Genomic DNA, 27,485 nt, shown 5'->3' on the forward strand with positions numbered 1-27,485 from the left:
ATCAAAAAAATATAGTGACCTTCAGAGTCAGTGATACAATTATCTAATTGAAATGTAATAGTATCTCTAATAGCTATTAACACCCCTCTTTGTTTTTTGGAGAATTTTGTTTGAAAAATATGAGGAAAATGTTTATGTTGACATTTGAGAGATGCATCTTTATCAAAATGTGTCTCTTGAACACATAATATGTCACAATTAAAGGATAAGGAAGACCTCCACATAGAGGTTCGTTTCGCTGGGTGATTCAGTCCCCTTGCATTTAGGGACAATATTTTGAAAAACATATTAATATATATCAAAATTAGATGTTACTATAATTCTATATATTCCTAAAAGAATATTCTCTAGTTTCTATAACGCTTAAACGAAATATTTGTTATATTTAGATTTGCGGTCCCTGAGATTTCGGGGATACTTGAGAGGAGCCATTAGAATATAAGGATAATAATTCCTCATCCATTTCAGGTGGATGGCTATCACAAAGGTTTGTGTGAGTTTTATTATTTTTCCTCACCGCTCCAGCGGCGCCATCTTGGATTTTAGTCAGCTCACTGCTCTGTTTAAATGTAAATGATGACAGCTTTTTTGGTCCCCTTTCCTGTCCTCTTTTGCCAGACATTTTTGCCCCTACTGTCCCAGGAGTACTGCAGAGTATTTAGGTATGTTTTTAGAGGAGAATACCTGCCTGTTTTTTGCTGTTAAACGGCCGGCTGTGGAGAGCTCTAGGCTTAAGCAGCCATCTTCTTCAGCGTGCAAGCCACGCCCCCCCCATGCCATCGCATTTTGAGAGACCCAAACCGCTGGAACCGTTACAACCGTTAGAACCATTACAGTTACAAAAAAAAGTGTAAATTTTTTTTTTTTTTAAAAAGTAAAAAAAAAAAAATACAAAAAAATAAATAAAATAGTTGTCATTTTATTGTTCTCTTTGTATATGTTCTCTCTCTATTGTTCTGCTCTTTTTTACTGTATTCTATTCTGCAATGTTTTATTGTGTTTTATTGTTAACCATTATTTATTTTCAGGTATGCCATTCAGCTGCAGCGTGGATTTATTTATCTTAGATAAATATAAATAAATCTCATAGTCATAAACTAAAAGCTGCGTAAATTCCAGAAAATGTACCCTAGTTTGTAGACGCTATAACTGTTGCGCAAACCAATAAATATACGCTTATTGACTTTTTTTTTACCAGACATGTGGCTTAATACATTTTGGCCTAAATGTTTGACTAAAATTGAGTTTATTGGATTTTTTTATAACAAAAAGTAGAAAATATAATTTTTTTTCAAAATGTTCGGTCTTTTTCCATTTATATCGCAAAAAATAAAAATTGCAAAGGCAATCAAATACCTTTAAAAGAAAGCTCTATTTGTGGGGAAAAAAGTACGCAAATTTGGGTACAACATTGCATGACCACGCAATTACCAGTTAAAGCAGCTCAGTGCCAAATTGTAAAAAGTCCTCTGGTCTTTGACCAACCAAATGGTCCGGGGCTTAAGTGGTTAAAACAGTACCTTTTCAGCAGCAGAACATTCTCATTCTCCCTGTTAACTGTGTGAGAAAAACATGGGATTATCGGTAAACCTTATACCCATTAACCCATGTAGTTCCTTCTAATTAAGAGGGCTGGGCTGGAAGGGGGCATGTATCTTTTATTGGACAGCTGGGACCAATGGTACTTTACCATTGGTCCAAGACTCCAAGCTGTCCATTTAGCTCAGTGCCTCTGATAAGAAGTGAGGAGAGGCACTGTGAGCTCATCCTCTCAGTCTGCTGCAAACAGAGTGGGCCAGCTTGTATTTAAACTGGCCCTCTGTATGTAGCTTCTGACAGGCTGTGCAAGGAGCCACGTATCTCCGAAACCATAGGTCCTAGGAGCCCCAAATTGAATAGTGGTGGGGTAGGCCTTCAGCTACCTGCCCCCCAAATATGGGGTCTATATGACAGTCGAAACTCAATCTTATTTTGTTTATTAGGCCTATCTTAAAGTAGAGGGCCTGGAGCTGCAGCTCCAATAGCCCATATGTTAATCTGGTCCTGCATGTAAACTGTGAAAAGCGCTTTTATTTTGGAAGACATGTGAGTACAATGTTTTTATTCCAATAAACTACGTTTTATACAGAGATACACAATGAGGGGTTTCTCTTTTTATCCCTAACATATTGATTGTGAAGGACCTGTTTACTAGGGTGTTCTGATATACTGCCTATGATGATTTGCTACCAATTAGTTAGAAGATAATCATAACCACATGCTAGAATTTACTTATCTGTATCTGATGGTCAATTCTTTCTGGTAAGCCTTGTGTTTGGTCACTGGTTGGAGGTCTTGATATAGCACACTATATCAACAAAAGTTGTGCTGCACTTTTGATTTACCACTGATTGCATTTTTAGATTGGATCACTTGAACTATTGTGGACTTTTTCTCTTTATAGTTTTAATTTTTCAACAACTTCTCCTAGTGATACTAATACAACATTTTTATTGTATTTTCTATGCTATGTTTATATATCACAAGGTATGTTGCAGCTTGTTTTTTTTTAGTTGAATACATTTAAACTTAAACTTAGAGTGGTATTTGTTCTCACTATACATATATATATTTTTATTATGCAAACAAGACCAAGAACATGGAGACAAACTATCAGCCAGAAATGTCAATAGTAATCTTAATCGAAAGGGTAGTTGATGCTTAGAATAGCTTCAAACATGCTTGGAACAAACATAGATCTATACTCAAAGTTAACAAAAAACAAAATACAAAAACAAGTATAAATGTAAAAAATGGGGGGGCAGGCTTGATGGACCACTTAGTCTTTTTTTTTTGTTAACCCAGGCTATGCGGTGCATAGTAGGCCGGTATGCTTTACCTTTGCAGGGAAATAAAGAGGAAGTAAAACCCATCAGGGTTTACTTCCTCTTTAGATGATTAAACAACAACTAAATAACCAATAAATGTTCTAAATAATTGTAAATATTTGTAAAAATTGTAAATAAAGTACAAAAAGTCCTTCTTCTTTATGAATTAAGGACAAATTATAGTGTTTATATATATATATATATATATATATATATATATATATATATATATATAATTTTTTTTTTTTTTTTTTTTTTTTATCACAAACGGGTCACCTCCATCTTCTCTCTTGAGTCAGGTTTAGATGCTTTTCTCCAGAACAATAAGTCCGTTCCCCAATGAAAAATCCTGAAAAATTCATTCCTTAATTTGGTAGTTGCATAAATTAAGTAAATGGAATGTAACACCGGAAAAATGTTCCAAAAAACATACATCCACATGAGGCCAAAAAAATCCATAGCATATCGTTCAGTTATATTTACTATACTACACAAAACACAGGTCAGGAAAGACGCAGCTGTAAACATGATCATCTTATGATAGGTGTCCGTACTGCTCAGAACATTTCCGTGGCTCTTCATTTGTCTAATGTGGAAAACCAGGCAAATAATAAGAAGGACAGAAGTCACAAAGAACATCAGAACTGGAATTATATTCCACAAGCAATTAAAAGTAAATATGATTTGGAATTTATAATGATCACGTATAATTTCAGAGTAAGATGAGATCCTGTTCGCTGCATAAGAAATCCACAAAAAAAATGTCAAAGCATACCCAAATCCTAACAGCACAGAATTGATAATAAGACAAACGACTCTCTGAGATATGATGGTCTTCAGATGGAGGAAGAAGACATTGTTAAAAGTGGGGATCATAAAACAGAAGAAGGTGGAGAGCAAGGCCGATAACCAAATGCTGGAAAAACCTGATGATACCCCAATAAAATAATTCAGTAACAACAATTTTGCACCTAACTCTGCGGAGCAACTATTGGAAAGGAAATGTAATGGGGTAGAAAAAAAAGAGATGAGTCTTGTTATCCCAATAGCGGTGATAATTTTGTCTACTTCTGTCATTGAGCCTCCTTTCAGCCTATGAATGACATTCACAGCCACAATAAATGATTGTAGTGATATTCCGGCCAAAATGAACACTACAATTATGGCAACTAAAATCCAAGATTGTATTGTAGAAGAAGAAATACATTCTCCTACAGTATAATTAGCCATCTCTCTTCAGTCACTTTTCTAATCAGTCTATAAAAAATGACAGTAATATCTAATTTTTATGAACATTGCATGAGTGATCATTGCTAAAATAAATGGATGATGCAAATGGTAATGGGAACCATCGCCCAGATTTAAATAAAAGCGATGTGGGTAGATTTGACTAGGTATCTATATCATTGTTGTTGTTACAAGGTACCAGATGTACAGTCTGTCATACTGGTTACTGCAAGCAATAAGGTTAACCCCTTGCATACTGGGCACTTTTACCCTCCTTCCTGTTCAGACCAATTTTCAGTTTTCAGCGCTGTTACACTTTGAATGACAATTGCGCGGTCATGCAACTCTGTACCCAAACAATTTTTTTTTGAGACAGATAGAGTTTTCTTTTGGTGGTATTTAATCACCACTGCGATTTTTTTCATTTTTGTTAAAAATTTTTTTAAAAAGACTGAAAACTTAGAAAGAAAAAAAGTTTTTTTTAGTTTCTCTTATAAAACTTTGTAAATAATAAATTTTTCTCCTTCACTGATGTGCTCTGATGCGGCTGCACTGATGGGCACTGATAGGCTGCACTGATGAGGTAGCACTGATGGGCACTGATTAGAAGGCACTGATGAGATGGCATTGATGAGGAGGCACTAATATGCAGCACTGATGGATACTGATAGGGATACTGATAGGTGGCACTGATATGAAGGACTGATGAGCACTGATAGGTGGCACTGATGGGCACTGTTAGGCGACGCTGATGGACACTGGTAGGTAGCACCGATGGCCTCTGATAGGCAGCATGGATAGGTGGATGGCACTGATGAGCAGGCACTGATGGGCACTGAAAGGCAGCACTGACTGGCATCACTGTAGAGCATTGTTTGTCATCACTTATGGGCACTGATTGTCATCACTGATGGGCACTGACTGGCATCACTGATGGGCACTGTTGGGGTTGCACTGATAATCAGGGCACTGATAATCAGTGCCCTGATTATCTGTGCACATCTCCCCTGTGAGGAAATGCCACTGATTGGCTCCCCTCTCCTCATGCACTGTCAATGTGAGGAAAGGAATAACCGGCATTTCCTTGTTTACATGATCACATGGGTAAAGAGCTTCATTACCTGCTCTTTACCTATAGCAGTGATGCGCCGTGTCTCAGGGAAAGAGTACACCACTTCAGCCTCAGAAGATTTGGCTGCTGAATGACCAGGCCTTTTTTTGCGATTTGGCACTCCGTCACTTTAACTGACAATTGCGCAGTCTTGTGCTATAAACAAAAAAAGCGACAATTTTGAAAAAAACACAATATTTTTTTTGCTATAATAAATATCCCCTTTTTAAAAAATAAATAAATAATCTTTTCTCAGTTTAGGCCCATATGTATTCTTCTACATATTTTTGGTAATACAAATTGCATTAAGCGTATATTGATTGGTTTGTGCAAAAGTTATTGCGTCTACAAAATGGGGATAGAGTTATAGCATTTTTATTATTATTATTATTTTTATTTATTTTTAGCTAGTAATGGCAGCGATCTGCGTCCCTGTTCTGCCTCTCGTGCCCACAATCGCTCGGGGCCAGCGGTCATCGTGACCGTCGGCCACGAGCATCGGCACCCCCCCAGAGTAGCGGGCGTGCGAGCTCGGCGCACACATGCCTGCTATCCCACTTAAAGGTGCCGACGTATAGTTACGATGGCTCGTGGGATTGTGCTGACCTGCCGCAGTATAATAACGGAGGCTGTTTGGCAAGCTGTTACAGAGAAACTGTAATTTATTTAAGTGATTATACAGTTAAAACTATAGTAAACTCAAGCACTAAAATCCAAATAAAACTTGAAAATGTTATTGTAATTTTACTTTTTTTTTGTGAATGGGTAGGGTACTATTTGCTCCTTACTCAATCACATAGGTGGCAGTTTCTTGGTGCCCACTTCTTGTTAAAAGGGCTTCCAGATTCCAATAAGCCCTCTTCCATAGACCCCTACAACCATGGAACCAGGTTTGTAGGGAAGAGGCCCTTTTCCTCATCAACACGGGCAGGGTGTTTTGCCATGGAGGTACTTTCCATGTGATCTGGTATGGTTGCATGCTCAGATAAGTGTCCGTATGGATTTTGGGGTGGGCTTAAGCTTTTTTCTTGACTTTTGCATGGGGTTCCCCACTAACCACTTGCCACCCACCAGTTGTACAGCAAGTGGATGGTAGCTGCAGGCCTGGGTGACATACTTGTACGTTGCAGCCTTTCTTTTGTGTTTGTGATTGGACACAGCATGAGTTTAGCAACTGATTTCAGCCAAGACAAGAGTCCTGTGTTTCCAAAAACACAGAACTCTGTGTATTGTGAACAGCGATCTTGCAGGGACAAAAAACAGACAGATACAGTTGTTAAGTAAAAGCAGCACACATTACACATTGTTAGGTGCAAAGTTAACCCTTTGCCCCTAGATGTTAACCCCTTCCCAGCCAGTGTCATTAAAACAGTGACAGTGTACAGTATTAGCACTGATCACTGTATTAGTGTCATTATTGATGTTACTCTGTAAATGGCTTGAGCAGTGTGACTTTACTCTTGTGCATGCCCTTCGGAGACGCCAGTCACAGTATAGGGCTCTGAAGAAGTGGCATGGGTGGCTGTTCCTTCAGAGCGCATGCACTGATGACATCATTCACTGCATACAGTGCCTTGAAAAAGTATTCCTACCCCTTGAAATTTTTCACATTTTATCATGTTCCTGTCACATATCTAGTAGATGAGCCCGATATGCAGAGGGCGGCCTCTCTTACGCCTCTGACTCATGGCCACTGGTAGAGTAGAGAGGAGGCATGGGAGTGCAGAGTAGCACGAGTGCCTGGTAGGATCAACAGCTGAGAAGTGGGTCTGGAGTTCCGGCTGGCACTGTGGAAGGAGCTTAGCAGGCTGGATACAGCAGACTTGGCTGATGACTAGAGCAGGCAGAGAGTAGGGATGAGCTTCGTGTTCGAGTCGAACGTACGTTCGACTCGAACATTGGCTGTTCGTGCGTTCGGCGAATTCCGAACGTTTTGGCCGTTCGCGTCAAAATTCGAGTGACGCGCGCGCGGACCACAATGCACTGCGTTGGCGCAGTGCATTGCTGCCCGATGATTGGCCAAGCATGCACTGTGACCCCGCATGCTTGGCCAATCGCAGCGCCGGCAGCGAGGAGAGCCATGATTGGCCACAGGCATCCTGCCTGTGGCCAATCATAGCTCAGGCTGTGTAGTGCACGCCCCACACTATATAAGGCCGCCTTTAAGGCGGCCTCCTGTAGTGTGTTACTTTGCATCTGAAGCAGTGGGTGTTCTGTGTACCTTCAACACAGTACACACCAATCGTTTTTGGCTGATTTCCTATCTTGCTGCTGTGTAGTGGTTGTTGTCTGTGCCCTGACTGCAGTATACACCACTATATTCACCTCACCTATATAGCTAGTGATCTAGCTTTAACCACTTAACAACTGCCCATTGCCGATTAACGGCTTCAGGGCGGTTGTTTAACTCAGAGAGGCCGTTAATTAACGGCCTCCCAGAATTCTGCTCTCGCGTGCCCCGAGGTGTGCGCACTCGAGAGCATCCGTGACCGCCGGGTCCATAGGACCCGGCGCATCACGGTAAATGGCCGCTCATAGCGGCCGTTTACCACGTGATTGCTCCGTCAAATGACGGAGTGATCACTTGGAAACAAACCGGCGTCATGTTATGACGCCTGTTCCTCCCTCCCCTTTCTGTACCGATCGGTACAGCGGAGGGAAAAGAGATCGGTGTCAGCAGCGATGTGGGCTGCATCTGCAGTGCCCACATCGCTGCTCACCGAATTTAACCCCTCAATACCAGTGCATACTCTGCAGTACCCTGCCATTACTCTGCAGTACCCCGCCATTACTCTGCAGTGCAGTACCCCGCCATTACTCTGCAGTGCAGTACCCTGCCATTACTCTGCAGTACCCCGCCATTACTCTGCAGTACCCCGCCATTACTCTGCAGTACCCCGCCATTACTCTGCAGTACCCCGCCATTACTCTGCAGTGCAGTACCCTGCCATTACTCTGCAGTGCAGTACCCTGCCATTACTCTGCAGTACCCCGCCATTACTCTGCAGTGCAGTACCCCGCCATTACTCTGCAGTGCAGTACCCTGCCATTACTCTGCAGTACCCCCCATTACTCTGCAGTAACCCCCATTACTCTGCAGTACCCCCAATACTTTGCAGTACCCGCCATTACTCTGCAGTACCCCCAATACTCTGCAGTACCCTGCTATTACTCTGTAGTACCCCGCCAATACCCCGCCAATACTCTGTAATACCCTGCCATAAATTGCCATACCCAGCCATACTCAGAGATACCCAGCCATACTCGGTGATACCCTGAAATACCCAGCCATAGACGCCCCCCACCCCTCACCGCCCTCTGGTGCTTCTACCAACTCGCCAGTACGATCAAAGCCAGAATCTTTTTTTTATTTTTTATTTCAGGCTTCCCAGCCTAGAGGTGAGATGTGGGGTCATATTGACCCCCCAGATTTCACTGTAAAGAGGACCTGTCACCCCATATTCCTATTACAAGGGATGTTTACATTTCTTGTAATAGGAATAAAAGTGATCAAAAATATATTTTTGGGAAAAAAAATGTCAAACTAAAATAAATAAAGTAAAATGAACAATAAAAAAATAAAATAAAATTAAAGCGCCCATGTCCCCATGTGCTCGCATGTGCCACACATGTGCGGTATCGCCGAGAATGTTAGAGCGAGAGCAATAATTCTAGTCCTAGACCTCCTCTGCAACTCAAAACATGTAACCAGTAAAAAAATATTTAAAGCGTCGCCTATGGGGATTTTTTAAGTAGCGACGTTTGGCGCCATTTCACGGGCATGTGCAATTTTGAAGAGTGACATGTTTGATATCTATTTACTCAGCATAACTTCATCTTTCACTTTATGCAAACATTGGGCTAACAAGTGGTTAATAATAGAGCTTGCAGTCAGTACTGTTAGGAGATAGTGCGTGCTGTCTGCGTGCTCTGTACCCAGTACATACCGCTATAATATAGGGCAGGCCCCTACTTTCAAACATCCAACTTACAAACATCTCCTACTTGCAAACGCAAGGAGACAGCAGCAAGTGAGATGAAAAAAGATGGACGACAAAACAAATTATACAGGGGTGATAACCCTTCCCTATGTTTTCCAAAAAGCTTAAAGATAGTTTTTTTGACTGGAGCTACACTTTAAAAATGTACCGGTTGAAAATGACAAACAGATTCAACTTAACACAACAAACCTATACAGTCCCTGTCTTGTTTGCACCGCCTGTATACTGCTGTTCTGAGTATATAGGGCCTGGGGGCCACACGCATTTCCTTTTTTTAATATGGGTACGGGGTTCCCCTTAATATGCGTACAAGACCCAAATAGGCTGGTAATGGGCAGGGAGGGCTACCCATGCCATGTTTCTCAATGATTTTCAACCATATTGCAGGAACCAGATATAACATTAAAACCGCAAGCAGTTTTAAATGGTGTTATTTCCGTTTAATGTCATTTTGTGCAGGGACTGTTCTAAACACGGGAAACACGTGGCACTTCACAGGCATACTACAGACACCCCACAGGCACCATATTTAAAGGAATATTTCACTTTTTTTTTTCACTTTAATCGTCATTAAAATCAGTGCTCCCGCCAAAACGGTAGTTTTTAAAACTTTTTTTTGCAGTGACCCATGTCCCCTGAGGCAGGAGGCAGGTCGCCAAACCCTTTTTAGGACACTATCTTGCATATTAGCCGTTAAAATTAGCACTTTCCAATTCGAACGTTCGAGTCCCATAGACTTCAATGGGGTTCTAACGTTCGTACCGAACGCGGGGGTCGTTCACAAGTTCTGGTGCGAACCGAACCGGGGGGTGTTCGGCTCATCCCTAGCAGAGAGTAAGTTCCGAAGGCTGGAACACAGGGAGGTCAGATAAGCCGGGTCATACACAGACAGGGAGAACTGGAGCAGATGCAGAGGCAGGAGCAGAGTCACTGAAAAAGTCGGGTCAATAACAGGCAGGCATGGAGGAACCAGTGGATAAGACAGATGCAAGGTCGAGGTCAAGCTGGTGTCAGATGCAGGTGGATAGCAAGGGTAGTCAGACTCAAGCCGGGTAAACACAGGAATGTATGCAGGTTATCAGGTATCACTTAGTGAATGCTGTAGATCAGACAGCAAAGGTTCAGTGTGTCAGCCGAGTTTAATTAGCCTGCCTGACGCCGGTGATCGCGTGTGCATGCGCATAGGCACCCGTAAACGTACAACAGCTTGCACAGAACTACTGTAGTTAGCAAGCCCTTTCTGACATTGCCCTCCCCCAAGGGGAAGCCTCCAGATGCCTAACCAGGCCAACTTCTCAGGGTGGGACATTTGAAGGATTGGATCAGTCTCTTAGCGTGGATATTGTCTTCAGGCTCCCACACATTCTCTTCTGGTCCATAACCTTTCCACTAAATCGAGAATTTAACTTGTTTTTTTCTCCTTCTACAATCCACGATTACTTCCACCTCAAATTCTTCTTCCCCATCAATTACTACAGGTTCTGGAGGACCAATATTCTGTCCTGGAAAGGAGTTGGAAACAGCAGGTTTTAATAAGGCAATATGGAAAACGGGGGAAATTCTGAATGAGTCTGACAGTTCCAGCTCATAGGCCACCTCCTTGATCCTTCTCTTTACTAAAAAAGCACCCACAAATTTAGGACCCAACTTTCTTGAAGGGCATCCCAACCTTAGGTTTGCCGCGGACAGCCATACCTGGTCACCGGGTTCCAGAATCGATTTTTCCCCGTCTTTTCCTGTCGAAAATGTCCTTGTTAAGTTCCTGTGTTTTGGCCATTGTTTCCTGTAATAACTTGTTATTGGTAGTGAAGACATTTACTGTCTTGAGAACAGCTGGCACTGAACATTGTGAAATGGAATTGGGCAAAAATGATGGATGGTATCCATAGTTGGCAAAGAACGGAGTATGTCTTGTGGTGGAGTCAGTAGAATTGTTGTAAGCGAACTCAGCTAACAGCAGAAGGGAGATCCAGTCATCCTGGAAAAATGATGAGAAATGGTGTAGATACTGCTCAAGGGTCTGATTGGTCCTCTCTGTCTGCCCATTTGTCTGTGGATGGCAGGCTGAGGAGAATGATAATTCAATTCCAAGTGACTCAAATAATACTTTCCATAACCTGGATGTGAACTGTACTCCTCTATCTGAGACAATGTTGGCTGGCAATCCGTCAAGCTTAATAATCTTCCTGATGAAGACTTGAGCTGTTTCTGGGGCTGAAGTTTTTCCCTTTATTGGAATAAAATCTGCTATTTTGGACAGCCGATCCACCACAAAGATGGTGGTATGGCCCTCTCTAGGAATGGCCCACACCCGGGAATGAACGCTATTACACACACAGCTCAAGATCAAATCGGCCGCTGCCTTATTCAGCATCCAACCAAATTGTTATTATCGTATCCTCCCCATTCTACCTGGGTTTAATTAAGGTCAACCTTAAACATTATTACAGTGTGCTGTCATTCCCGGGTGCAGAACCAACCAAGGATACTACAGGCTGGATTCACGCCCATTGCCTCCCGTGTCCACCAGGGGTGGGACACCCGCCCCTGGGTGTCTCAATAGCCGTCTTGTGCCCTCATCTGGTCCTCACTGATGCTCTGGGTAATACCTCCTGAAGAAGTGAAACATGTTGAGGAACCATTTCTACCCGCATCACTTTGTGTCTACCCACTAGTTGGGTTTTAGAGCATATACTTGATAACTTGTTATCTCTTACAACAGTCTTGCTATATGTTTTGTTGTGATCGTTTCTTTTATCCATTTTTTCGAATAAATGTATATTTTTTAATATAACCTTATGTATTTCCAATCACTGGGTACCGAGATAGTCCTCTCATCATTTTTGGCATTACTGGGCAATAATATTTGGAGTAGCTCTAGTTAACTCATCCCTTTTCTCAAACTTTACTAGCATGATGGTACCCACTCCTACTTGATGTTTAAATACCAAGTGAGGCATCACAAAATGTAATCTTCTGCGGGAGGAAGCTTTACAATAAAGTCTATGGATATTGGTTTTATTACTCTTGCTTTGGATATAGGTGGTACAGGATTCTACATATTTCTTGCAGTCTTTTGCTACTTGGGGCCACCAAAATGTGCGTTGCACCATATCAGAAGTTTTGGACGTGCCAAAATGTTCAGCTAACATATAATCATGACAGAGTTCTAGTATTGTAACCCGAAGAGTCTCAGGTATGAAGATCTTGTCTTTGTAACAAAACAGGCCATCTTTTGCCAGCAAATTTGTTTCAGAGGGAGGAACAAACTCTGCGGAAACCTGTTTGGCCCATGACAGTAGATAATCCTGTACTAGAAGACAATTTTCAGAGGACAAGATGGTGTTCGGGGATGCAGATTCTTTAGAGTCATTGAACATGTGAGACAAGGCGTAAGGTTTCATGTTCTTTGAGCCGGGCCGATAGGTGACATGGAAAGAATATTCTTTCCATGTGTGTCAGAGGTTTTTTTGGGCTCACAAACTCATTTAGAACCCCGCCTAAATTTGGACAATGGGCCATCAAAGGGGGTGAGAAATGTGATAAGTGGACCTTATTTTTTTGCCTTTAAATACGCATTAAAATCAATGTTATACTGATGTTGACCAAGAATGTTTGTGTCTAATCTGCTTGCAATGTTTATGTGCAAAATTATTAATTTATTTTTTTCTGTTTTGACTCCACAGTTTCCTTCAACGCTACAGGAATGGCAGACTGTGGCATCCCACTTTGCCCATCGTTAGGACTTTCCCAACTGCAGAGGGGCAATAGATGGGAAGCACGTCAACATCATCCCACCACCCCATTCTGGGTCATACTATTTTAACTATAAGGGGTTTCATAGTATCGTGTTGATGGCGGTGGTGTCGGCGACATATGAGTTTCTCTATGTGGACGTGGGTAAGAATGGCCGGATGTCGGATGGTGGAGTCTTTGCCTAGACCGAGTTCTACGGACATCTCCAGAGTGGTGGCTTGGGATTGCCACCTGTGGAAGAGAACATCGAAGGACTCCCGTTTGTTTTTATTGGTGATGAAGCATTTGGTCTGTGCAATCACATGATGAGGCCATTCCCCCAGAGGACCCTCACCCCAGAGAAGAGGGTTTTTAATTACCGTCTGGCCAGAGCCAGAAGAGTCGTGGAGAATACCTTTGGGATAATGGCCAGCCGGTTCCGCCTCTTTCTAATGGCAATCAACCTGGCGGAGTACAAACTGAACCACATTGTATTATGCTGCTGCATCCTGCACAACTTTTTAAAAGAAATGCTTCAAATTATATAGCCTTAGTTGGGCCTGAGGCCGGACTTCGGGAACCAACACTGACGGTCCTGGAAGCTGTCCGTCCTGGCTTGCCCCCGCAAATCGCCAGTGAAGTGCGTAAAACATATGTGGAATATTGTGCGGGTGGGGGGCCATTTGTCACAGATCAGCTGCAGAGCTGATCTGTATCTCACCTTCACTGCTGTAGGTCAGCTGGCACCTGTTGTTCCACTAGCTGGTGTTCAGCTCTGTGCACTCTGCAGCTATGGCTGTCGCAGCCACTCAACTGTTGCCTAATATATGTTTCCTTCCTGCTACTTCCTGTCCAGCCCCTCATGTGCTTCTCTATTTAAATCCCTTTCGAACCAGCTACTGGTTGTTTGAGAAACATTTGTTTCTGAGCTCCCTTCGTGTAACCTTTTTTACCTGACCTCTCGTGAACTGATCTCTTGTGTACCGACCCGGCTTGTTCTGATTACGTTGTCTGCAGCCCGCCCTGACCTTGGCTCACTATTTGGCTCTCCTTTGCTTAATCCATCCATCCTTGTCTAACAGTGTCTTCTGGTACTTCCCTAGCGAGCAGGGTGAATCCGGGGTCAGCACGCAGCTAAGCCCAAACCCTCGTGAGGGTGAATACCGGCTGGCCCTTAGACTCCACGCCCTGGGGGATCCCGTGTCACCTGCTTGCCTGTGGGCTCACTGTAATTAGTACTGTGACACCATTGCTATGCAAGCTAATTTGTAAATATTTTTTAAATAAAAAAAAAAATAATTGATCTGATAAAATCTTGATTTGGATTTACTGCTTGTGTTTTTTTTATCTGTCTCGTAGGTTCTCCTAGTGCACTTATAGTGGCAAGTGGTTTTCACATTATTTAAATAACACCCATTGTCACTGTAAACACCAACATAATACAAAAAGTGTTATTGAGCATTGAAAGAAGAAGCCACATATTTTTGAGTAGAAAGCCTTTTACTCCATGCACATTCACATGTGCGTTTTATAAAACATTTGGCGGTAAAAAAAAACACATCTTTTTTTAAAAAGTTTTACCTTTGAAAAATATAGAAACAGGCATGTTTCAAACATAACATATACAACTCTGGAACTTACAAAGTTCAATATTGCAAAAAAGAAGGCAATACCAGACATTTTATAGTGTGAAAAATGTATTTACCTTGCCTTCATCGGATGGGGTGAAGTCCCCCCTGTAAAAGCCAAATTTAGAAGATTCACACAAATTGTGAGTCAAAATAGGGATTTCCTTTCTGATCCCATACCTAATGTCAACATGTGCTATCTTCCATCATGGGGGATCAATGGACGTGTTTTGGGGGAGCAACCACTTCCTCTCACCTACTAGAGTTGAGAGGAAGGGGTTGCACCCACAAAACGCATACATTGAAATCCCCTGATGGCAAATAGCACATGCTAACACACTGTGTGCATCTTCAAAATTTGGCTTTTAAACTGTATTAAAACTTTAGATAAAAGTTTTAGAAAAAAAAACAGGAATCTTTTTAGGATTTAGATTCTCCCTAGTACATCAATCATGTTCTTCAGTCTTTGTTCAATCTCCTTGGTTTTTTCTTTGATAAGGTCCAAATCCCGACTACAAGACATGAATTCCTGGATAAGTCACTGTGCACTGTCACTGGTAAAATGACTGGATTTTGGTACCACAACCTGAACATCACCTAAAATAAAAATACACAGCATGTATTAAAAATATGCAGACAAACGTCTGTTACCCGAATCTGTGGTATCCGACGAGTATTTTCTCCCCTCTGAGAATTAAACAAAAGGTATACTTAGCATACAGATATTTGTGGCCAGAAATATAAATGTGAAACAGACATGATTAAAGAGGAAGTAAATCCTTCCAAACAACTTGGACCTACAGGTAAGCCTAGATTAAGGCTTACCTGTAGGTCCAAGCAATATCTCCTAAACCTATATGGTTTAGGAGATATTTGCCCGAAAATGGGCACCGCTGTCTACGGCGCATGCGCCGTAGACAGCGGCGCGCAGGCGCACTAAATGCGGCAAATCCATGAATGGATTTGCCAAATTTGTCGACTCCCGTGCGCATGCGCGGGAGTGACGTCATCGCGGCTTCGCCGAGTGGCAGCGGCGGAGCTGCGAGACGCGACTCCCGTGCCCATGCGTGGGAGTGACGTCATCGCGGCTTCGCCACTGTGATTCGTCGGAGCTGCGAGACGCCACCAGCAACATGGATGCGGCGGACTACAGGGATCAGCGGCGACTTCGCTGGCTCCTGTGTCAGGTAAGTGACACATAATGAGCTACTATGCGATGCATAGTAGTCCATTATGCTTTACCTTTGCAGGGAAAAAAAGAGGAAGTAAACCCTGATGGGTTTACTTCCTCTTTAATTCCCTTTTACCCCAGCTGGAATACTTACCTTTTTTCTGGACAAGTTTCACACATGGAGACACCCCAAGTATCCACTGGAGCACTTGTGTGGGTCACCCTAAAAAATGTACTCTGGTGTCCCACACTAGTGCTCCTGAGTGCAGATGTGTAAACAGCTGCTTAGTGTCCTTTCCTTACATTACACTGAATCAAGTTTGCAATTCATTCTAGTTTCAAAGACATCTAGACAACAATGTCCTAAACTTCTTTTAATACAAATTAGAATGACCAAATGTAGTTAACCCTGTATCTGCTAAAAACATTGTATTTAGTTGGCAAACGAACAATGTTTCCTACGAACGATTACTGTGCCCACAAACATGGACGTAGCCATTTTAAACTGTACAACTGTCAGAAACCATGAACCAGATGGAGACAGAAGTACAGTAAAATCATACTTGTTTATTAATAAAAATAAAAGGTAAATAGAGTAAGCGTAGTCAAGCATAACCAGCGTCCAGTAACGGGATCGGGTAGTCAGCCAAGCAAGAGTTCAGTAACCAGATCAGGTAATCAGCCAGGCCATAAGTCAGGGATACAGGTAGAGGAACAGCAAACAGGATAAGGAGCCAGAAGGGATGTCAGCAAAGCCCGTCTTTAAACAGGACCGCAGGAGATGGTTTCTTGTGATGTGACCAAGGCGAAGGCAGAGACCAAGTGAGCTGGACAGCTTTTTTTTCCAAAATAAATTTTTATTGGAATATTGAGAAAATTACAAATCCTAGGTTATGTACAATCTGTTATCTGAAGTGAAATGAGCAGCATTAATAAAATATGACAGTACAACTTCTTAGAACATGAAACGGCTAATGTGTGGCAAACACTTTAAGTCCAGGAATGTAATGAGCACCGTGGTAAGACATATAACAAATACCATAGGGGGCTCGTGCTACTGAGTCGCTGCTTAATTGGGTGGAGGGAAGGGGTGCTTCCACCCGAACACCCCCGTAGGGTGCTAGACTGTGTCTGTGTGAAGGCAAGCCCATCCTCCTGCAATTTAACCATCAAAGCAAATTCTGCATTCAGGATCATACGACATTGATTCACAAGAAGTAGACGATAACAATTGGGATGTGGTAAAAAGTGAGAGGGGTTATATCAGAGTTAGGGGTAGCGTGTCTTAATAATTTCATTAGAGTTAATCCAGTCAGTCCATTATTGCCACTTTTGGTGCATACGTGTTTTGCTATGGTGTCGAAGTGCCAAGGTAGTTTCGTGAATAAAATGTTCGTATGTGGTGCTGATGACATCGTGGAGAGAGGGGGATCTGGATTTTTCCATTTCCTAGCTATACTAAGGTGAGCTGCCAAGAATATGTGAATTGTGACAGTCCTTGTTGGATTGGGGACTCGATCTATATTCAGAGATAACAATGCAAGTGATGGTTGTTCTTCCATTGTTATTTTTGTCATGCCAGAAATTAATTGGAACACCGAGTGCCAAAAGAAAGAGAGTTTAGGGCAATTCTGCCAGACTAAGTCCGTCAGATAGTCCGCTACGTGTGTACGCGGCATTACAGATGGGGATACCTGTTCTCAGTAACTTTTAGACGAGAACAGAGATCATTTCACCTCAGAGCCCCGGAGTCTCTACCTGCTCTATTTGAATTTCTTCAGGTGGAGCCTATTGCAGTGCCAGATTGGACGGCTCTTCTTCCCCGCTCATCTAACCGTCTACATCCACCAATTCAAGGACGCAGAAACCCTCCTCCCAGACCACAGAGAGGACGTCGTCAACATCTTTGGAGATCACCAGAGAAATGTGACACACCGCGGCCGTGAGTACTCTCCCCACCCACCCAACCCCCCCCCCCTCGCACACTGACACCGCGCTCAGTTGGGTGGGTTAGACTTACTGCTCCCACCACTTCCCTGATCACTCCCGTTGTGATTCGCGGTGCTGATATCTAGTATTACCATAACTTACATGTTGACGCAGAGATATATCCCCTGAGCTGTCACCACTCCCCCCTGTTTCGGTTGGATGCGGCTACATGGTGATCCTGTGTGATTTTACCCGGGTCACAGAGCTGCAGACGCACCTTTGTCCGGAGTCAGGACCTCCTCCAACCCCCTAGCTGATCTGATTATACTGAGGCCCCCCCCCCCGAACTATGCAGCGGAATATGTTTTGATATGGCCCATAATCTACCTGCAGGACCCCGATCTTATTCCCACCAAATGATAGCCGCTGGCCACAGCTAGCTCACAGGGTTGGCTGCGGGTTGGGGATTGGGATCTGGGGCGGGGGAGGAGCGGGGCCATGGAAATGAGGTTCCGTGAAAGCGGAGGCGAGCACCGGGACGTCTGCTGTGATGGGAATAGCTGAGGGACTAGGATGGCTCTATGTGCCCTTAAACTGGGATAAAAACTCAAGGTAGAATCCTTGGATGCACCTTTAACGGGGAGGGGGACACCCTGATGCCAACCATGGCTACGTTAGCCTTGACTATCTCTAGCACACGTAACTAGATAGTCGGTCCATATACCTGGTATACGGGGGGAGGGCTTTCCGGAGCAATGCTCCTTGTGGGGAGAAGCTGGTCTAGTGCCTAGAGGATACGATTTGGGTATGATGTCTAGGTTACTGTATTCTATTTGAACTGCTTAAACTGTTATGGTTTTTTCTTTTTTCTTCTATTTTTTCAAATTGTCATTGCTGCCTTTGTTCTGTTTTACCAGACAATGTTAAGTATTGAATTTTAGATTGCCGAGATGGCGAGGGGAACTGGGCGCCCCTTTGTGGAGCCTTGTCCTCCCTCTCCCCCAAATAGGATAGCAAGCCCGCCGGGGGGGGTGATTCTCCTCCCGGGTGGACATCTTGCTAAAACCGCGAGTTTACGCGGTCCGTGGACCCTCTGCCCACGGTATACTACTTTATCTATATCTCTCCTGTCAGGAAAGGTTCCCTCCGCTGGTAATATCAATCATTTGGCATGCAGTACTGTGATCCACCAGCAGGTGTCTCCTGCTGGAATTATGTAATCTTTGGTCCGCAGTACTGGTGTCCACCAGCGGAGGGATCCTGGCAGTGTGGAGCAGGTATTGCCTTCTACAGTCAGGCGTCACATGACTGACAGCAGCCATTATAAATACCCGGCAGGTGCACACACACCTCGCCTTGGTATTGTTCCTTGTGCCCTGACCCGCTGCTGGCGATCCTGATTCTGAACCTATTCCTGTGCCCTGAACCTGTGACCCGTGGTTCTGATCCTGTTTCCCTGTCCTGGTCCCTACCCTGTCCCACCTGTTACCATTATCCCTGTCCTGCAGTCTGATCCGTCCATCCTCTCCCTGTCCTGTGTTCCTTACCCCATTTGCTGATCTCCCCGTGTATGACCTTGGCCTGGCTTGTGACTCTGATTCTGGACTGCCCTTGTTTATTTGCTGATCCTCTGTGTATGACCCTGGCCTGCCTACCGTTTACGGTGCTTGCATTTCCCATTTATTGTACATATCTGTCTGTTGTTGTTTGGGGGTCTTTGTTGGTTGGTTTATTGCACTGTATGGTTGTATTTATATTATTCACTTTCTTTAATAAATCATATTTTACTTATACACGTTTGGGTTTCCTCTGTTGCAGTCCACACAGTTCTGGTCTTATCTGATACGTGACAGAATACCAAGGCCATCCCTGACCAGAAGTGGCTACACAGAGAAACCATCTTGGTTCAGGTTGCTTACTGAAATGAATTTAGAGGTGATTCGTTATTATACTTTGCTGGCGTCTGAGAGTGGTGACTATCTCCGCCAGACACTGAAAGGGTGGACCAGTGATCAGCTGTTGGAAACCATTCGTTTAGCTCACTCCTGGGTTGATCATGGCTGTATGTTGTTTGGGGGTGTTCAGCCGTTAATTCAAATCTGCACAGAGCTGGCCCTGCCCTGCATCCCGGGGGGCCATGATGATTTTTCTCCCCCTTTCAGTATTAATCAAGTCACATCACTGGTATGGCTTCTGGAAGATGATTCCCCTTACTTTTTTGAGCATTACACAGCCTGTTCCCAACAGATGATAATAGAATGTGTTGATTCCGTACAATCCCTTGTTAGACAGGCAGTATGTAACCCGCAGTTTGTACAACCACTACTTTTAGCATGGTCTGGTATTTTGCAATCAGCCACAGCCAGCCCACAACAAACCATCTCTGCTACCAAACACCTGCCTTCCCAAGAGTCCCTTCCTCCATCACCTATGGCAACCTCAGTTTCAGCCCAATATACTTCTACTCCCCACCAAATATCAATACCCTGTTTCTTCCTACTGCACATATCCTGCCTTTAATCCAACTGCCTCTTCCCCGTGGCCCACTATCCCTCAAGATCTTCCCCCAGCCACTGTTACCTCTTCCCTGCCATATTCCAACCCTTCTCTCCAGTCTGCTTCATCCCCTACCTATAGATCTTCAGCTACCTACAGGCCTTCAGTAGCTAAATCTAAAAAGAGACGGAAGTTCTTTCCTACCCATTTGATCCTGCCAGTAACGCAACCTGCCTCCACATCAACCAACCTGCTCCAGTCTGCCTGCATGCCAGCTGAACCTGATCACCCACCTGATTCTGCCAATCATCTGCCTGCTATCCAGCCAGACGCCTTGCAGCCTGATGTCCCGGCCTTCCAGCCAGACGCCTTGCAGCCTGATGTCCCGGCCTTCCAGCCAGACGCCTTGCAGCCTGATGTCCCGGCCTTCCAGCCAGACACCTTGCAGCCTGATGTCCCGGCCTTCCAGCCAGACGCCTTGCAGCCTGATGTCCCGGCCTTTCAGTCTGATGTCCTGCAGCCTGATGTCCCGGCCTTCCAGTCTGATGTCTTGCAGCCTGATGTCCCGGCCTTCCAGTCTGATGTCTTGCAGTCTGATGTCCCGGCCTTCCAGTCTGATGTCTTGCAGTCTGATGTCCCGGCCTTCCAGTCTGATGTCTTGCAGTCTGATGTCCCGGCCTTCCAGTCTGATGTCTTGCAGTCTGATGTCCCCGCCTTCCAGTCTGATGCCCCGGCCTTCCAGTCTGATGCCCCGGCCTTCCAGTCTGATGCCTTCCAGTCTGATGTCCCGGCCTTCCAGTCTGATGTCCCGGCCTTCCAGTCTGATGCCCCGGCCTTCCAGTCTGATGCCTTCCAGTCTGATGCCCCGGCCTTCCAGTCTGATGTCCCGGCCTTCCAGTCTGATGCCTTCCAGTCTGATGTCCCGGCCTTCCAGTCTGATGTCCCGGCCTTCCAGTCTGATGCCTTCCAGTCTGATGTCCCGGCCTTCCGGTCTGATGCCTTCCAGTCTGATGTCCTGGCCTTCCAGTCTGATGTCCCGGCCTTGCAGTCTGATGCCTTCCAGTCTGATGTCCCGGCCTTGCAGTCTGATGCCTCGCAGTCTGATGTCCCGGCCTCGCAGTCTGATGTCCCGGCCTCGCAGTCTGATGTCCTGGCCTCGCAGTCTGATGTCCCGGCCTCGCAGTTTGATGTCCCGGCCTCGCAGTCCGATTCCTTCCAGTCTGATGTCCCGGCCTTGCAGCCCGATTCCTTCCAGTCTGATGTCCCGGCCATGCAGTCCGACGCCTTCCAGTCTGATGTCCCGGCCTTGCAGTCCGATGCCTTCCAGTCTGATGGGACTGCTGTCCAGCCTGATGTGCCTGACGTCCCAGTGCCTGCCTTCCAGCCTGACGTCCCAGTGCCTGCCTTCCAGCCTGACGTCCCAGTGCCTGCCTTCCAGCCTGACGCCCCAGTGCCTGCCTTCCAGCCTGACGCCCCAGTGCCTGCCTTCCAGCCTGACGCCCCAGTGCCTGCCTTCCAGCCTGACGCCCCAGTGCCTGCCTTCCAGCCTGACGCCCCAGTGCCTGCCTTCCAGCCTGACGCCCCAGTGCCTGCCTTCCAGCCTGACGCCCCAGTGCCTGCCTTCCAGCCTGACGCCCCAGTGCCTGCCTTCCAGCCTGACGCCCCAGTGCCTGCCTTCCAGCCTGACGCCCCAGTGCCTGCCTTCCAGCCTGACGCCCCAGTGCCTGCCTTCCAGCCTGACGCCCCAGTGCCCGCCTTCCAGCCTGACGTGCCGCTGCCCGCCTTCCAGCCTGACGTGCCGCTGCCCGCCTTCCAGCTTGACGTGCCGCTGCCCTCCTTCCAGCTTGACGTGCCGCTGCCCGCCTTCCAGCTTGACGTGCCGCTGCCCGCCTTCCAGCTTGACGTGCCGCTGCCCGCCTTCCAGCCTGACGTGCCGCTGCCCGCCTTCCAGCCTGCCGTGTCGCTGCCTGCCTTCCAGCCCCTTGTGCCAGCTTCCCGGTCCGATGTGCTTCTGTCTGCTGCCCTGCTTGAAGTGCCCGTTACCCAACCTGATGTGACTTTGCTCATAGCCCAGCTTGACGCAATGGACTTTCCCCAGCAACTGCTAGTTGGAGCGTCCGGAGGTCGCTCCTTTGAGGGGGGGTACTGTCAGGAAAGGTTCCCTCCGCTGGTCATATCAATGATTTGGCATGCAGTACTGCGATCCACCAGCAGGTGTCTCCTGCTGGAATTATGTAATCTTTGGTCCGCAGTACTGGTGTCCACCAGCGGAGGGATCCTGGCAGTGTGGAGCAGGTATTGCCTTCTACAGTCAGGCGTCACATGACTGACAGCAGCCATTATAAATACCCGGCAGGTGCACACACACCTCGCCTTGGTATTGTTCCTTGTGCCCTGACCCGCTGCTGGCGATCCTGAACCTGTGACCCATGGTTCTGATCCTGTTTCCCTGTCCTGGTCCCTACCCTGTCCTGGTCCCTACCCTGTCCCACCTGTTACCATTATCCCTGTCCTGCAGTCTGATCCGTCCATCCTCTCCCTGTCCTGTGTTCCTTACCCCATTTGCTGATCTCCCCGTGTATGACCTTGGCCTGGCTTGTGACTCTGATTCTGGACTGCCCTTGTTTATTTGCTGATCCTCTGTGTATGACCCTGGCCTGCCTACCGTTTACGGTGCTTGCATTTCCCATTTATTGTACATATCTGTCTGTTGTTGTTTGGGGGTCTTTGTTGGTTGGTTTATTGCACTGTGTGGTTGTATTTATATTATTCACTTTCTTTAATAAATCATATTTTACTTATACACATCTGGGTTTCCTCTGTTGCAGTCCACACAGTTCTGGTCTTATCTGATACATGACATCTCCTCTGTTCTTTCTTACTCACTTTCTGACCCTTTCTACACCTGCCTACCCCATAAGTTCCTACCTAACCCCATCTTCTCTACCCTTTCCAACCCCCCCCCCCCCCCCCAGGAAAATGACCCTGGACACTCTTAGGGTAATGTCCTTCAATGTCAAGGGCCTTAATGTACCCGAGAAAAGACGCATGCTTCTTCACGATTTAAAAAAGTCCCGAACTGACATAGTGTTTCTACAAGAGACGCACTTCAGAACCGACAAACTTCAATACCTACAGAACAGGTACTATCCCATTACATACCACGCAACCAACCTGACGGCCAAATCCAAAGGTGTTTCAATCCTGATATCCTGTAACACCCCGTGGCAAACCCAAGACACCCTCATTGACCTGCTGGGTCGATATATCTTCCTTAGGGGACTCCTGGGGAAGACTCAAGTGACACTGGCCACGGTCTACTCCCCCAATGAAAATCAGGCGACCTTCATGGACCACATACTAAGTAAACTGCAAGATTTCACAATCGGCCAACTGATCCTGGGGGTGACTTTAATGCCCCCCCCTGTTACCGTCCACAGACACATCATCGAGGAAGTCGTCTATTCCCCCGAGCCACCTCAAACGGATATCCAAAATTTTACACAAAGCGCAACTGATTGATATCTGGTGGCTACAACACTCAGGTGATCGTGACTACACGTTCTACTCCTCCCCGCACAAACTATACACCCGAATAGATTATTTTCTCATTCCCCATACGCAACTACACGCGGTGCGAGACACGTCTACAGGTCATATCTCATGGTACGATCATGCCCCTATATTTCTTACATACACCCTTACAGACGACGCATCGGTCAGACACCGTTTTTGGCGTCTGAACGAAAGTCTTCTGCAAACCCCTGAAATTCTCGAGGAAGTGCAGAATGAACTTAAATTCTACTTCCACACGAATGCACAATCAGACTGTGACCCGGGCATCCTCTGGGAAGCCCACAAACCTGTCATTAGGGGAATCCTTATCAGACATGGGGCCCGCATTAAACGGAAAAAGAACTTACAACTAACCCAACTCTTAAAGGAATTAGGAGACACGGAAGCCAGACACAAATACGCTCCCTCCCAGGACCTAGAAATAGAATTACTGTTGATAAGAAAAAAGGTAAACGATTTACTACTCTACAAAGCTAAGGCGGCGATACAATTCTGCCATAAAGCTAGTTACGAATCGGGAGATAAATGCGGGAAACTTCTGGCGAGACAAGTAAAAGCACACAAACTCTCATCATACATCCCCCAAGTGATTAAGGGAGACGGACATAAGGTGACCCTCCCGGCACACATTACGTGAGAGTTCAGAGACTTCTATTCTCAGTTGTATAACCTACCACCCACCCCGGCGCCTCGAACCGACATGCAAGACTATATTAGACAGTCACAGTTACCTACGCTGTTGCCCGAAATTCGTACAGAATTAGAAACACCTATCTCCCTGCCAGAACTACAACAAGCGATTGCATCCATGAAACCGGGGAAGGCTCCGGGCCCGGACGGGTTTACGGTTCAATACTACAAGATACTACTACCAATTATTGGCCCACACATGATAGCACTCTTCCAAGCGATAGACTCAGGTTCCTCCTTTGCCAAGGACGTGGAAGCTACAGGCCGATATCATTGCTAAATGTGGATTTGAAATTGTATACTAAGATTCTAGCTGTTCGGCTGGCCAAACACCTGCACAGCCTGGTCCACTTGGATCAGGTGGGGTTCATTCCCACAAGAGAAGCGAGGGACAGTACCATCAAAGTACTAAACCTCCTCCACACGGCCCAGTCCGCTAATATCCCAGCAGTTTTTTTAAACACAGACGCCGAAAAGGCATTCGACCGTGTAAACTGGCCCTTTATGTTCTCGGTCCTCGAACATGTTGGCCTGGGCGAGGTGATGCTACGCCGAATAGCTGGAATGTATGCCAATCCCACTGCTAGGGTTAAGGCGAATGGGATTTTATCGGAGTCCTTCCCGATCACCAACGGTACTAGGCAGGGGTGCCCATTATCTCTGTTGCTATTCGCCCTCTCCCTAGAACCCTTCCTTGCTACTATTAGACGCCACCCAGACATACAGGGTATAACTATTGGTAAAACGCAATATAAGGTCTCCGCTTATGCGGACGATCTACTTTTCTCCCTCTCTAATCCTACAATTTCCTTACCAAATCTACTCCGGCAATTTGAGATTTACGGAAATCTTTCTAATCTAAAAATAAACGTCACCAAATCAGAAGCCATGGGCATAGCTCTACCACAACAGACCCTCTCAGCGCTGCGATCCGGGTTCCGCTTTAAGTGGACCGAGACAGCACTCCATTATCTCGGCACGTACATTCCAGTGGACATTTCCGCTATCTATGACCTCAATTGCCCCCCACCCCCTCTTTATCAAAACAAGAGAGCTCTTAGATAGCTGGCAAAAGGGTCTACACTCCTGGTTTGGCAGATGCAACCTACTCAAAATGTGTATTTTACCCAAATATCTATACCTTCTCCAAGCCTTACAGATTGGAATCCCTGTCTCTTATTTTAGGCAGGTACACTCACTATTTATGCAATTTGTCTGGGCTTGGAAGAAACCGAGGATCCCCCAGACTCAATTGACATTACCAAAACATATGGGGGGGCTTGCATTGCCAAATCTCAGGAAATATTATCAAGCGATACACCTGGGTAGATTGCTGGACTGGCAACGACACAGTGAATTTAAACTGTGGGTACAAATGGAACAAGATCAAGCCCCTATCCCCCTTAAAAGTGCACTCTGGTGCTGGGAAGCAATACCGCCCAGCCTAAGAAGACATCCCCTTATAGGCAATACTTTACACCAATGCTCCAGAGTTACTATAAAACAACAACTGACGACTAAGATGTCACCATTAACACCGGTGCTGGGACACCCTAAATTTAGCCCAGGTACCTCGTTGGCGCGATATCAGACCCTAAGAGACTCGGATCTTGTCACTGCATCCCGATTTGTACATAACAACACATGGCTTACCATAGAAGACTTAATGACCGCTACGGGCCCGTACAACCTTGCATTTTGGGACGCGGTGCAGATACATCACTTCCTCAAGACGCTTGGTCACCCCCAGGCGTTTGGACGACAGTTAACCACATTCAAAGAATATTGTTCGGGACTAGAGCCATTCCCACAGACCCTCTCGAAGATGTACGCGCTACTAAACACCCCCCCAGAACAACCGACACTACCCTAAAATGGGGAACAGACCTAAACCGGTCATTCTCCATACCTCAAACACAGAACATTACAAACGTATCACTTAAATCCTCCCTGTCCACCAAAATTCAAGAGTTAAATTACAAGGTACTAACGAGGTGGTACATGACACGAGTCGACTTCAGGTAATATTCCCAGACACGTCGGGTAACTGCTGGAGATGTGATACCAATAGGGGAACCCTTTTGCACATCTTCTGGGAGTGCCCGGCGCTAAGACCATTCTGGAGAACAGTCTGCACCATTTCACAGAAGTTCACAGATTATATTATACCTGATGACCCAGCTTTTTTTCTACTGCATGTCTCTGACATCCCAATTAAAACTTACAAAAAGTCTATCCTGAGACATCTGGTGAACGCAGCAAAATCGTGTATTCCATTACTGTGGAAGCAGCGGAATCCTCCATCTGTAGCGCTATGGCTACAAAAAGTAGAACATATAAATCAAATGGAAGACCTGATCTTGACCGCGACATATTTAAGTACTCGCAGGAAGGTAAATCCCTACTTCAGCCGTAGACCCCTTTTAAGACTCTATATGTTGATGGTTTGTAGACGTTGTCCGGGAGGAAGACACGTAACACTCTTGTCCCTTTTTCCTGGGATCCACAACCCCCCCTCCCCCACCCTCCCTTCCCCCTATCCCTACCCTTACCCCCCTATTTCGCCCCTTCTTTCTGTTTTCTCTGTTCTCTATCTCTTTACTTGCCTTGGATATCTCACACTCGAAACACAATAACTGTGCTTCATATGCTGACATATAGACTATTAGCTAGTTAGCTAACAGGATCCTGGTGCCTTAGTGCCATAATTACTGCGCACGGGTGACAACGGGTGCAGCAGTTTGGAGTAAAGCTAATTCTTTAAAGAGATACATGTGATATCTGTGGTGTATTATGATTTACTCCGTATAGAAGGGATATTAAGAGATATTGTGAAAGTCCAGGCTTCTCTTGTTCCGTATACTCTTGCCTTACCTGTTTAAAATTTTCAATAAAGATTATATTTGCAAAAAAAAGAAAGAGAGTGGGTGGAAGAGGAGGAGAAGGAAGTGAAAGAAAAGAGGTTGGAGAGGGGGAATGAAGGAGAGAGAGGAGAGCCCAACTCCAGGCAAATAAAAAAAAAAAAAAAAAAAAAAGATCCCTTGTAGTCCCATT

This window comes from Lithobates pipiens, unplaced genomic scaffold, assembly GCF_037356315.1.
Source record: "Lithobates pipiens isolate NorthernLeopardFrog02 unplaced genomic scaffold, aLitPip1_a1.2 Scaffold_18, whole genome shotgun sequence".
Taxonomy (NCBI): Eukaryota; Metazoa; Chordata; class Amphibia; order Anura; family Ranidae; genus Lithobates; species Lithobates pipiens.